General features: G+C 44.4%; 1 pseudogene; it reads right to left on the bottom strand.

Moving 5' to 3' along the window:
* Positions 1-300: 300 nt before the first annotated feature.
* Positions 301-12,973, bottom strand: LOC121487054 (annotated as a pseudogene).
* Positions 12,974-13,354: the final 381 nt, after the last annotated feature.

Genomic DNA, 13,354 nt, shown 5'->3' with positions numbered 1-13,354 from the left:
CAGAAGGGTAAACATTTGGTAGTATGAATGACTTTTTCATCTTATTAAGTTGAATGAATGGTAATTTCTGAAATGCTCTTCCAATTTAAAGCCTGTATCTCTACCCATGAAGCCAAAGGACCCAGTGGAGGTTGGAGGGTCACATCTGCAATGCACCAGCCTGTGTCCCTGTAAGCAGGAAGGATGGAGGGTATGAGCAGCCTGCGGTCCAGCCATCAGTGTCACCAGGGAGTTGATTGTAGTTCTCTTTGTATCATTAATTATAATCACAGCTGTATCCCTTTTCCTAATATTGTAAGCTCATTGAAGGCTTTTCGTTAGCACCTTATTCTTCTGAACACATTTGGAGCACAGCATATTGTCCTCCAGCTGTGGAGGTAGAAAGTTACAAGCAGGGAGCAAGAAGAGGGCTCATACTCTCCCCCACTTTTCAGGCACCCAGGCTTGTCCTGCATGAAATTGCAGGTGAACCCAACCTTCTGTGTCTGCAGGCAGACTTCTCCCACACACCACTGGATACCATGAGCCTCCTGTGGCGATGCCACTGTCTCCATCTTCCCAGCCTTGGCTGCAATTCTGGACCAGGAGGCAAACACGGCATCCAGGGCTGAAGTTGTCATAACAGTATCAACCTCCTCCAGGAGAGCATTAGACATCTCAGGAGGAGCAGCCACTTCAGGAGGGTAGGTTCCATCAGAAGGTATCTTTGTTCCAGGACTTTCCAGAGACATTTCCCCCTGTCCAACATCAATCTTCTTTGTGTCTGTGTGAGAATCTTGGCCTCCTCTGCAATGACAGGAATGTTCTTCTTTTGATTCGGTAAGCATATCTGCAGATTTGCTTATATACATCTAATTTCTGACCTTTGGTGCTCAGCTTGAGTTCTTGGCACCAGGCCTGCAGGATGTCTCGGTGAAGCAAGTTGGCAGGTGGCAATTTTAGAAGGTAATGGAGGGGGACCCCTGGATGGCTCAGCTGTTGGGCGCCTGCCTTCAGCTCAGGTCATGATCCGGGAATCCAGGATCAAGTCCCACATCCGGGGTAGCCTGGGTGGCTCAGCGGTTTAGCGCCGCCTTCGGCCCAGGGTGTGATCCTGGAGTCCCCGGATCAAGTCCCACATCGGGCTCTCTGCATGGAGCCTGCTTCACCCTCTGCCTTTGTCTCTGCACCCCCCCCCCCTCTGTATCTCTCATGAATAAATAAATAAAATCTTTTAAAAAAGTCATCAAAGAATATCTAAGTACACAGAGAGTTATTCCATATTCATGGATGGGAAATATGTCATAAAAAATCATAAAAATCTCAATTTTCCAAGTTAACCTATAATCTCTACAAAATCTCAACAGGTGTGTATAATCTCTACAAAATCCAACAGGTGTGTAAACTGATTCTAAAATTTATACAGAAGGAGATGCCTGGGTGGCTCAGCGGTTGGGCGTCTGCCTTCTGCTCAGGGCACCATCTCAGAGTCCCGGGATCAAGTCCCACATCGGGCTTCCTGCATGGAGCCTGCTTCTCCCTCTGCCTGTGTCTCTACCTCTCTCTCTCTCTCTCCCTCTCTCTCTCTCTGTGTGTCTCTCATGAATAAATAAATAAAATCTTTGAAAAATAAAAAAATAAAAAATAAAATTTATACAGAGGAATAAGGATCAAGGAAATCAAGACTTCTGAAGAAAAAGAACAATGCGATAGACACACCCTCGCAGCTATGAAGACATATTCTAGAGCCATAGTAATTAAAATGGGGTGCTGATAGGACAGAAAAACACCAGCAGTGGAAAGGAGGAGTGAGCCCAGAAACAGCCACTTGCATATGTGAAATATGACACATGACAGAGGGGACAGATGGACAACTTAATAAAAGGAGCTGTGACAATGATTATCCATATGGGGAAAAATTAGATTTCTACTTCATACATAAGAATGAGTTCTAGATAAATTAAAGAGCTGAATGTGTAGGAACAAAACCTTAAAATTTATGAAAGGAAATATAACCTTCCCAGACAGAGTGAGATGGAGGGTATTTGCTAAACATGACCCCTCCTACACACCCCTCAAAAGAGAAAAAGCACAAACCATTAAAGAGAGGTGACTTTTTAGGACACTGTTGTAAGTGATAAAAATAGCTACAGGTCACCTGTGTGGCTCAGTTGGTTGAGTGACCGGCTCTTGATTTTGACTCAGGTCAGGATCTCAGAGTCCTGGAGCTTGTAAGGGTCCATGCTTAGTGGGGAGTGTGCTTGAAGACTCTCGCCCTCTGCCCCTCCCCCCATTCTCCATCTTTCTCTTGCACGTGCTCTCTCTCTCAAATAAATAAATAAATAAATAAATAATATTTTTTAAAACAGGACTTTCCTCAAAAAATAAAATAAAATAAAATAAGACTTTCCTGGGGCACCTGGCTGGCTCAGTCAATGGAGCATGCAACTCTTGATCTCAGGGTTGTGAGTTTGAGCCAACATTACCTATAGAGATTTCTCAAAAAAAAAAAAAAAAATTTTTTTTTAAATAGAACTTTCCTTTCTGCCTGTCACCCTAGAAAGACAAAATAGCTGGTATGTGATAGGGAATAAGAGTAGCCATGAATTGTAGGGCAGTTGGAATTTGCCAGACACACATACCCATATGCTGCTGATTCTACTGCTTCATTCTGTGGCCAGACTTTAGCCAGACTGGAGATATTCTGATGGGCTGGGATTTGGCACATTTTTTTGTGCAGTGACTGAAGTGAAAAGAAATTCAAGAATACAAAAAAAAAGGAGTTCTGAAGTGTGTGGGGAACTTTTCACTACTTCATTATTAAAAGCCAAATGATATACAAAACTTACAGCCCCCATGAGCAAATATGTGACCTTGATTACAGCTCAGGAAAATAGACATTTTGTACCATGTTTTGGCTTTTTTTATTACAGAGTGTTCAAAAATTACCTTAGAAAATAAAGAAGTGTTGGGGCACCTGGGTAGCTCAGCTAGTTGGGCATCTGCCTTCAGCTCAGGTCATGATCCTGGAGTCCTGAGAGCTAGCCTCACGTTGGGCTCCCTGCTCAGCCAGGAGTCTGCTTCTCCCTCTCCTTCTGCCCCTCTTCCTACCAAACTCCAGGCTTTATTTTGATACTTCCAGTTTTTACTGTTAATGCCTTTTTTCTGTTCCAGGATCCAATCCAGGATACTGCATTGCATTTAGTAAGTATATTTTTAAATGATTACATATGCATATAATATAATGTCTGGAAAGGGGTGTATGAGTGGCTCAGTTGGTTGAGCATCTGATTCTTGATTTTGGCTCAGGTCATGATCTCATGGGTTGTGGGATCCAGCCCCGTGTTGGGCTCTACTCAGTGGGGAGTCTGTTTGCTATTCTCTCTCTCCCTCTCCCTCTGCCCTCCCCCCACTTATGTGTGTGTGCTCTCTCTCTCTAAAATAAATAAATCTTGGGATCCCTGGGTGGCGCAGCGGTTTAGCGCCTGCCTTTGGCCCAGGGCGCGATCCTGGAGACCCGGGATCGAATCCCACATCGGGCTCCCGGTGCATGGAGCCTGCTTCTCCCTCTGCCTGTGTCTCTGCCTTTCTCTCTCTCTCTCTCTCTCTGTGTGACTAATAAATAAATAAAAATTTAAAAAAAAATAAATAAATCTTTAAAAAAAATAAATAAAGTGGGATGCTAAGTGGCTCAGTGGTTGAACATCTGCCTTTGGCTCAGGGTATGATCCCGGGGTCTTGGGATCAAGTCCTGCATTGGGCTCCTTGCAGGGAGCCTGCTTCTCCCTCTGCCTGTGTCTCTGCGTCTCTCTGTGTATCTCTCATAAATAAATTTTTTAATAATTTTTAAAAGATTTTATTTATTTATTCATAGAGAGAGAGAGAGAGGCAGAGACACAGGCAGAGGGAGAAGCAGGCTCCATGCAGGGAGCCCGACGCGGGACTCAATCCCGGGTCTCCAGGATCACACCCCAGGCCGCAGGCGGCGCCAAACCGCTGCGCCACCGGGGCTGCCCTCATAAATAAAATTTTAAAAAAGAAAATCTTTAAAAATAAGTAAATAAATATAAATAAATAAATAATATAAATAAATATAAATTAAATAAATAACAGAATGTGATTTACCCTTCAAAAGGATACTTGGTCACTGGACAGAGAATATATTTGGAGGGAAGAGCATGGAAGCAAAGACCAGTTAGGACTGCAACAGTCAGAGTGAGACAGGATAAAGGTATGTATCAGAGCAGGTTTTCTTAAGCTAGGCACTACTGACATTTCAGACCAGATAATTTGTTGTTACAGAAACCTGTCCCATATATTGTGGGATGTTTAGCAGCATCTATCCAGTTGTGACAACCCAAAATGTACCCTCTCCTAGGTCTGACCACCAGAAATGTTTCTGTAAGTTGCCAAATGCCCTTCTAGGGTAAAATCACCTCTGTTGAGAAATGTGTGACACAAATGGAGTGGCATGGAGGCAGTATACTGGAAGAGGCTGGGTTGTGGATATATACACACATATATGTATATATATAAAATATATAATCTTCATATAATCTATACATATTAGACTGTATATATTTTGAAGGTAGGGTTAAAAAGTCTTTCTGATGGAATGGATGCTGATAGCCAGATAGAAGAAAAAGAACAGAGAATGAGTGCACTGGATAAATAAAATATGATCTATCCATTCAATGGAATAGCATTCAGCTTCAAAAAGGAAGGACATTCTGACACCTGCTACAACATGACTAATCCTTGAGGACATTCTGCTCAGTGAAATAAGCCAGTCACAGAAAGACAAATACTGTATGATTCCACTTATATGAGGTCCCAGGAGGAGTCCAATTCATAGACACAGAAAGTAGGGTGGTGATTACCCAGGGCTGGAAGGAAGGGGGCATAGGGAGCTGTTGTTTAATGGGTATAGAGTTTCCATTTTGCAAGATGAAAATGTTCTAGAAATGAGCACACAATCACGTGGATATACTTAACCCTAAGGAACTGTACACTTAAAAACTGATTAAGATGGTAATTTTATGTAACATGGATTTTACCACAAAAATAAAACAAAAATGTTAAATATTGCATCAGAAAAATGTAGCTACTGGCTAACAGGGGTTGCTTGATTCTCAGAATGTGGCCACTGCTGCCAGAAGTTTCCTCTGAGCCATTGGCTGCCCAGTGCAAGAGCACTTTCCCCTGGGATGTTTCTGCCTTGGCAGTGAAAGAAAGTGCTGAATGAACATAATAGGCCCCTGCTTCTCACCCTATGAAACTCTCCTTCAACACCAGCGCTTCACCAAACGTGCTTCCCACAGTTGTCTCTGGAAAGATCAAAGAATGACCCTTCAGTGGTTCTATGGGGAATCACGTGGCACTTCTCTTCTGTCCTCTGGATTTTGCTTTCACGTGTTCTGTGTGTGTGTGTGGAAACTGCATTTTGTAAAAGTGCAAAGGCATTTCACAATGGAACTTTTATTTCACAATAATGGGTTTCAGCGGATCCCTACTTCAGCCCACCTTGCCCAGACAAACACAGAGAAAGAATGGGGATTTGGGCACTGTTGTTAGATTTCATGCAACAAACTTCCTGGGGATTGAGCAAGCTGTTAGAAGTGCATGAGGTCGGGATGCCTGGAGGGCTCAGTCAGTTAAGCATGAGACTTGATTTCAGCTCAGGTCATGATCTCAGGGTTGTTAGAAGCTCCATGCCGATTGCTGAGCCTACTTGAGAGTCTTCTTCTCCCTCTGGCCCTCCCCCTCCACTCTCTCTTTCAGCCCCACTCTCTATAAATAAATAAATAAATAAATAAATAAATAAATAAATAAATAAAATTAGAAGAGTGTGAGATCTTTTCATAACTGACCTAAGTGGAGTCATGGAAGCATCTGAGGGTCACTGCCCTCCCAGGGAGCTCAAGAGCAGAAGAGGTGCTCCACGTGGGAGAGGCATTCCAGAATGTGGAGCCCAATGGAAATCCACTCATTGACTGTACACCAGATTTTCCTACACTCCAGCGAAGCCCAGCTGCTTCCAAAGGATTTTGAGAAATTTTATCAGTAATTCAATCCCTGGGCACCTGCAGCTTCTCATACCAGAAAAAAGCCACCTGTTGGAAACCATTTTTCACACCTCAAGGTGGTGATTTCAAGAAGTGCTAAAAATGTTGCTTTAATCTTTATTTATTCATTTTTAAAATATTTAATTTAAAAAATATTTTATTTATTTATTCATGAGGGACAGAGAGAGAGAGAGAGAGAGAGGTAGAGACATAGGAAGAGGGAGAAGCAGGCTCCCTGCAAGAGCCCGATGTGGGACAGATGCTCAACCTCTGAGCCACCCAGGCGTCCCTGTTCATTTAATTTTTAAGTAATCTCGGGACACCTGGATGGCTTAGTGGTTGAGCATCTACCTTCACTCAAGGCATGATCCCAGTATCCCAGGATCGAGTTCCACATTGGGCTTCCTGCAGAGAGCCTACTTCTCCCTCTGCCTGTGTTTCTACCTCTCTCTCTCTGTCTCTCATGAATAAATAAATAAAATCTTTTAAAAAAATTTTAAGTAATCTCTACACCTAATGTGGGGCTTGAAAATACAACCCTAATATCAAGAGTCACATGTTCTTCTGACTGAGCCAGCCAGGCACCCTGTACCACTTTTATTTTTAAAATTTAAAAAAAAAATTAAGATTTTTATTTATTTGAGAGAGAGAGTGTGAGTGAGTGAGTGCATGAGTGGGTGGGGGAAGGAGTAGAAGAAGAGGGAAAAGCAGACTCTCTGCTGAGCAGGGAGCCCAATACAGGGCTCTATCCCAGAACCCTATGATCACGACTTGAGCCAAAACCAAGAGTTGGACACTCAACTGACTGAGCCACCCAGGAGCCCCAGAACTATTTTATCATTACAAAGATCTCTCTCGTGCTACCCCTTTACCCACACCCACCCCTTACTCCTCCATGATCTCTAAACCATGGACATCACTAATCTGTTTTCCACTTCCGTAATTTTGTCATTTCGTGGATGCTATATAAATAGAATCATATAGTGCGTGACCTTTTGATATTAGCCTTTTTTACTCAGCATAATGCCCTTGAGATCCATCCAGATTATTGCCTACATCAATAGTAGTTCCGTTTTGTTGCTAAGAAATGTTCTGTGGAATAGCTGTGCCATGTATGGCTTGTTTAACCACTTACCTATCGTAAGACATTTTGATTGTCTCCAGCTTTTGGTTATTACAAATAAAGCTGCTATGAACATTCATGTATAGGTTTTTGTACAGACATAAATTCTCATTTCTCTGAGGTAAATGCCGAGGAGTACAACTGCTAGGCTGTATGATAAGTGTATACTTCATTTTTTAGAAAACCCTGCCAAACTATTTTCCAAAATGTCTGGAACATTTTACATTTTGCCAGCAACATATGAGGGATCCAGTTTTTCCACATCCTTGTTATTAGCACTTGGTTTTGTCACTCTTTTTACTTTAACCCTTCTGATAGGTATGTGATGACATTTCATAATGATTTTATTTTTAAAAGTAGGCTCCATACCCAGCATGGAGCCCAGCATGGGTCTTGAACTCACAATCCTGAGTCATGACACGAGCTGAGATGAAAATCAGACACTTAACCAACTGAACCACCCAGGTGCCCCATCTCATATTGATCTTAAATAGTGTCTCCGTAATGGTCAGCTCATCTTTTCATGTGCTTGTCTACCATCTCTATAGCCCCTATGGTGAAATGTCTCTTTATGGCTTGCCCATTGTCTAATTGGTTTTTTAAAGTTGAATTTTGAGTTTCTCATATATTCTAGATAGAACTATATCAATTCATTTATTTAGTATATCCATGCAACAGAATATCACTGAGCTATAAAAAGATATAGGGGTGCCTGGCTGGCTGGCTTAGTCGGTAGAACATTCGACTCTTGGTCTCGGAGTTCTGAGTTCAAGTCCCACTTTGGGTGTAGAGATTACTTAAAATCTTTTAAAAAATGATGATGTGAAAGAAATATTTTTTTTAAAATTTTTATCCATTTATGATAGTCACACAGAGAGAGAGGCAGAGACACAGGCAGAGGGAGAAGCAGGCTCCATGCACCGGGAGCCCGACGTGGGATTCGATCCCGGATCTCCAGGATCGCGCCCCGGGCCAAAGGCAGGCGCCAAACTGCTGCGCCACCCAGGGATCCCTGAAAGAAATATTTTAATAAATAAATAAAAAGGAACAAAGTACTGATGCATAGTACAACGTGGATAAATCTTGGAAACTATGCTAAGTGAAAGAAGCCAACATAAAAAGCCACATTGCAGGCTTGGATTTATCTGAAATGTCCAGAATTGGCAAATCATGGAGGCAGAAAGTAAATTAGTGGTTGCTAAGGGCTGGAGGGAAAGAGAGTAGGGATTAAGTGCTAATGAGTATAGGGTTTATTTTGGGGGGTGCTGAAAATGTCCCAGAATTAGATTATGGTGATGGTTGCATATTTCTGTGAATATACTAAAACCAGTGAATTGTACACCTTGAGCTTGTTCAAGGCTTCCCAGGAGGGAAGAGGCCGGAGACTGAGCCTAGGGCTCCCCTCCACTTGCCAGTCATGTTGCAGTGGGCGCGTGACTGAATCTGGCTGAGAAGATTCAAGGGGATATCTGTTGGAAAGTCTTCCCAGCTTTTTTTTTTCTTTTTAAGAATATTTTATTTCTTTATTCATGAGAGACACAGAGAGAGAGAGAGAAGCAGAGACACAGACAGAGGGAGAAGCAGGCTTCACGCAGGGAGCCTGATGTGGGACTCAATCCTGGGACTCCAGGATCATGACCTGGGCCAAAGGCAGCACTAAACTGCTAAGCCATCCAGGGATCCCCTCTTCTCAGCTTTTAAAACGAGACACAGATAGGGATATTCTAGCTCTGAACTTGTCATATGCATGAGATAACAGAACTGAGGCCGCCATCTTGAATCAAGAGGGAAGGCAGCCAAGAGGAGGATGATGGCAGAGTAGACAGATGGGAAGCACCTGGGTCCCTGATGATGTCACCCCACTGAATCAACCAATCCTGAAATGGTCTCACCTCTGACTTCTTGTTCAGTGAGATAAAGTCTCCTTTTGAGCAACTTTGATTTATGTTTTCTGTTACTTGCCCCCTAAAAGCACCATAACTGATAGAGCATCAAATGCTGCCGGAATATCAAGTAATATGAGAACAATGTGTGTTGGTGGCATAGAGGTGAGCATAGCTGCCTTTGAATAAACATGAGGACAGTGACAGAAACTGTAGTTGTCCTCTGGTGACTGCTCTCCCTCCTCCTCCTCCTCCTCCTCCTCCTCCCCCTCCTTCTCCTCCTCCTCCTCCTCCTCCTTCTTCCTCTTCTTTTTTTCCATTTATTTGAGAAAGAGAGAGATAGAGAGGAGGGTCAGAGGGAAAGGAAGAGGAAATCTCAAGCAGACTCCCCACTGAGCACAGAACCCAACACAGGGCTCAATCCCTGAGATCATGACCTGAGTTGAAATCAAGAGTCAGATGTTGAACTGACTGAGCCCCCCAGGTACCCCGTTACTTTCCCTTCTTGTACAGTAATACAGTTCTTAGCTAGGCTGTGGCTATGAGAAGTTCTAGCCATGAGAGAGAAGGCTTGTGGTCATACCCTTTAAGGAAGGAACATGAAAAATCCCTCCATTTCTCCTTTAGGTTGTCTGTTATGGACTGAATGTATCCCTCCAAAATTCATGCTGAACCCCCACCCCCAAATGTAAGTGTTTATGGAAATAGGGCCTTGAGAAGATAATTTAGATTAAATAGTCATAAGGGTTAGGGCCTTCATCCCATAGGAGTAGTATCCTTATAAGAAGAGATGCCAGGGATAACTGGGTGGCACAGTGGTTGAGTATCTGCTTCGGCTCAGGGCATGATCCTGGAGTCCCAGGATCGAGTCCCACATTGGGCTTTCTGCATGGAGCCTGCTTCTTCCTCTGCCTGTGTCTCTGCCTCTCTCTCTCTGTGTCTCTCTCATGAATAAATAAATATTTTTGGGATCCCTGGGTGGCGCAGCGGTTTGGCGCCTGCCTTTGGCCCAAGGCGCGATCCTGGAGACCCGGGATCGAATCCCACATCGGGCTCCCGGTGCATGGAGCCTGCTTCTCTGCCTCTCTGCCTCTCTCTCTCTCTCTCTCTGTGACTATCATAAATAAATAAATAAATAAAAATTAAAAAAAAAAATATTTTTTAAAAAAGTAGCTGAAGGAACAAAAGAGTAGCTGAAGGAACCTGTCACATGATGGGTCTTTAAAAAATAAAATTAAAAAATAAAACATGAGCAGGTGCTGTATGTGTCATGCCAGAGCAGAGGCTTTAAACATGCTTGCATGAGGGGCGCCTGGGGAGCTCAGTCAGTTAAGCATCTGCCTTCAGTTCAGGTCATGATCCCAGGGTCCTGGGATAGAGCCTCCCCTCCATCAGGCAGGGGGTGTGTGTGGGGGGTCCTTGCCCAGCAGGGAGTCTGCTTCTCCCTCTCCCTCTGCCCCTCCCCCTGCTTGTGCTTTCTCTCTCTCTCTCTCTCTCTCTCTCTCAGATAAATAAATAAAATCTTAAAAAAAAAAAAAAAAAAGAAAGAAAACAAAGAATGAAAATCCTCTCTTGGATCTCATGACACAGGTCACTGGTGACCTTAGGAAGAGTTGCCTCAGTAGAGTAGTGAGGACAGAAGGCAGACCAGAGCAAGCTGAGCTCAGGGAGAAGTAAGGAGGCAGACCTGGGTGTGCAGGCAGCACTCTAGTGAAGTCTGGCTGTGATGGAGAGGAGAGGGACGGGGCACTAGCCAGAGGAGGGGCTAGTGGAGGCCAGTGCAGAATACAAGCAGATGCTCTCCTGTTCGGGTCTCCCTGCTAGAAAGAACCTGCTGATAAGCCGTGAGGAACGCAGACAGGGGGACGGGGGTGGGCTTGGAACACAGGTGTGTACAGCGTGCTGTAGTGGAAGTTTTGTATTATAGTAATCTTGTTTCCATTTTGGTATACTCTAGTCAGGATTGAATGTATTAGATGAAATGTAAGGATCTTGTTCAATCTGAAACCCCCATCACCCCCACTCCCTCCCTTTTTTTTTTACTTAAACTTTTTTATGATAATTTAGATGGAAGTTGTTTGTCAGTTAATGTTGGTTCCAGTCCTTCAAACTGTTCATATCTGCTTTATAACATTCATTGTACTAACCCTTCAGGTTGGGGTGGGGGGCTGGTGACAGTTTAGTTATGTCCTCAAGATAAAGTCTTAGTGAAAAAAATGAATAAATGTTCTTTAGTTATATTTTCAAAAAAAAAAAAAAAAGCAGGGAGTCTGCTTCTCCCTCTCCCTCTGCCCCTCCCCCTGCTTCCAAGGCTTCCAAGGCCTTTTTTTTTTCAATATGTAAAGTCTTTTATTTAAAATTTGAAAAGTTAAGACTTCTGACCACCTCAGCATATGCCATTCCCATTTTATAAAGAGGAATGACGGTTTCAAACTCGTGCAGAGCTGCATTTTCATTTACAGAACTCTGTAGGCACTTTAGAAGTGAAGCTTGGCTTCAAAATACAAACACTGGGGGCTTTGGCTCAACCTTTTAATATAAAAAATTCACTGATGTACAAAAATGTGAAAGTGTGGCAGCCTCCAGTTCCAGCACCTTCCAAGGCCTGAGCATCTGAGCCAAGGTGTCCCTTCCCAGGCATCCTCCAGCCAGTGACAGAGCATAAGGAAATGAGGGTCTGGCCATTTCTACCCTGAGGACCCACCAGCCACAGATTGAGAGGGTTTTCTGTGGCTTGCTTGTAATGACAGAGACCAGAGGATGCTCAGAGCCCCATGTGAAGGATCCAGTTGGGAAAGAGCAGCTGAATATGGCAGAGAGAGGATGCCTGGATGTACAGAGGGAGGTCCTTGATGAGGCAGAAGGACACGGGGTCTGGACTGCGGGGTCTGGACTGCGTGGGAGCAGTTGGTCAGGCCAGGGGAAGGGGGAAGAGGGAGGGAAAAGGAAGGATGGGTGTAGACACAGGAGTGCATATAGGCTTGGGCGTAGGGTGATGGCAGACCTCCCCGCAGAGAGTTCTCTTTCTCCGAGAAATAGGATGCAGGATTAGGAAACTAAGTCCTGCGAAGTTCCCCGGGCTGGATCTCCCTTTTCCTCTCTTAGACTCATCTTCTTACCTGCAGGATTAACAGTTCTGACTACATCCCTAGTCCCCAAACATGTCTGATCCTCAGGGGCTTTTCAAAAATATGCTTTTGGGGGACCCTATCCATGAATTTCTGTAGCAGAAGTGGTGGGGGCAGAAATCTGTATATATATTTTAAGTACCCCTGGAGCTGATGTGGAGGCACAATCAGGTTGGGGAACCGCCCTGAAGGGACACTCTGGCTTTAAGAGTTTGTGGTTTCAGCAGGAAGGTGCAGAATTCCAGCACAGCATTTCATGGAAGCCACAGGCTATAGAATGAGCCACATGTCATTTCCTGTCGCCAATAACTACAAAAGCCCCAAAGCTCAAAAGCACCAGAACTCAAGAGGAACAACAGTAAGGCAAAATCAACAGCAAGATTAGAGGCCCTGCCTGCCTGGGAAGCTCCATGCCACCCACCCTCCCACCCTCATACACACTCTGGCTCCAATGACCAAGTTTCCAAACCCCCAATGGGACTTGGGTCAGGGCTTGATCAAGGGAACTCCCCAGGCAACAGGATTAAGAGTTGGATCAGAGCTGTTGCAGGAGCTCAGGGATGCTTGGCAGAGCTCCCTTTCTGAAACTCGAGCCCTGGGTTAGGAGGAAGGGGAAGGAGGGGCTGTCTGGCCCTGAGAGTCCACACCTGTCCCCTCACCGCTGAGCTCCTCCTCTGCCTGGGTGCCCCTTCTCTGGGACTGCTCCAGACTGTGCAGGTCATCTCCACTCTCGCTTTGCTTCCCTCTGCCACTGAGGTTGGGTGGGGACAGGCTGGGGCCACCAGCCAGCTCCATGGACGGGGACTTTGCCTCTGCTCATCTTCCAGCTTTGGAAAGAAAAGAAGAAAGATCTGTGTTGATTTGCATTTGGGGGATCCTTCCCCCTCCTAAAGTCCTGGGGGCAGAAAAAGTGATTTGAGATTTGACCTTGGACTGACTGGAAGAAGGGACAGAAAGAGCCCAGAACATTGCCCCAGGTATGAATACTTCACTTTTGCTGGTGTGTGTGTGTGTGTGTGTGTGTGTGTGTGTGTGAGAGAGAGAGAGAGAGAGAGAATGACAAGTTTTCTACTGGTCAGATGTGGTATTACCCTTGCTGATCTTCGGAGCCCCTTCTAACTGCTTCATTCTATGATTCTGCAGCCCTAAACTTCATTCAGTCATTCAACAAACATT

Source organism: Vulpes lagopus, chromosome 3, assembly GCF_018345385.1.
Source record: "Vulpes lagopus strain Blue_001 chromosome 3, ASM1834538v1, whole genome shotgun sequence".
Taxonomy (NCBI): Eukaryota; Metazoa; Chordata; class Mammalia; order Carnivora; family Canidae; genus Vulpes; species Vulpes lagopus.
Note: the sequence above shows the minus strand (reverse complement) of the source record. Positions and strands in the feature narration are given on the sequence as shown.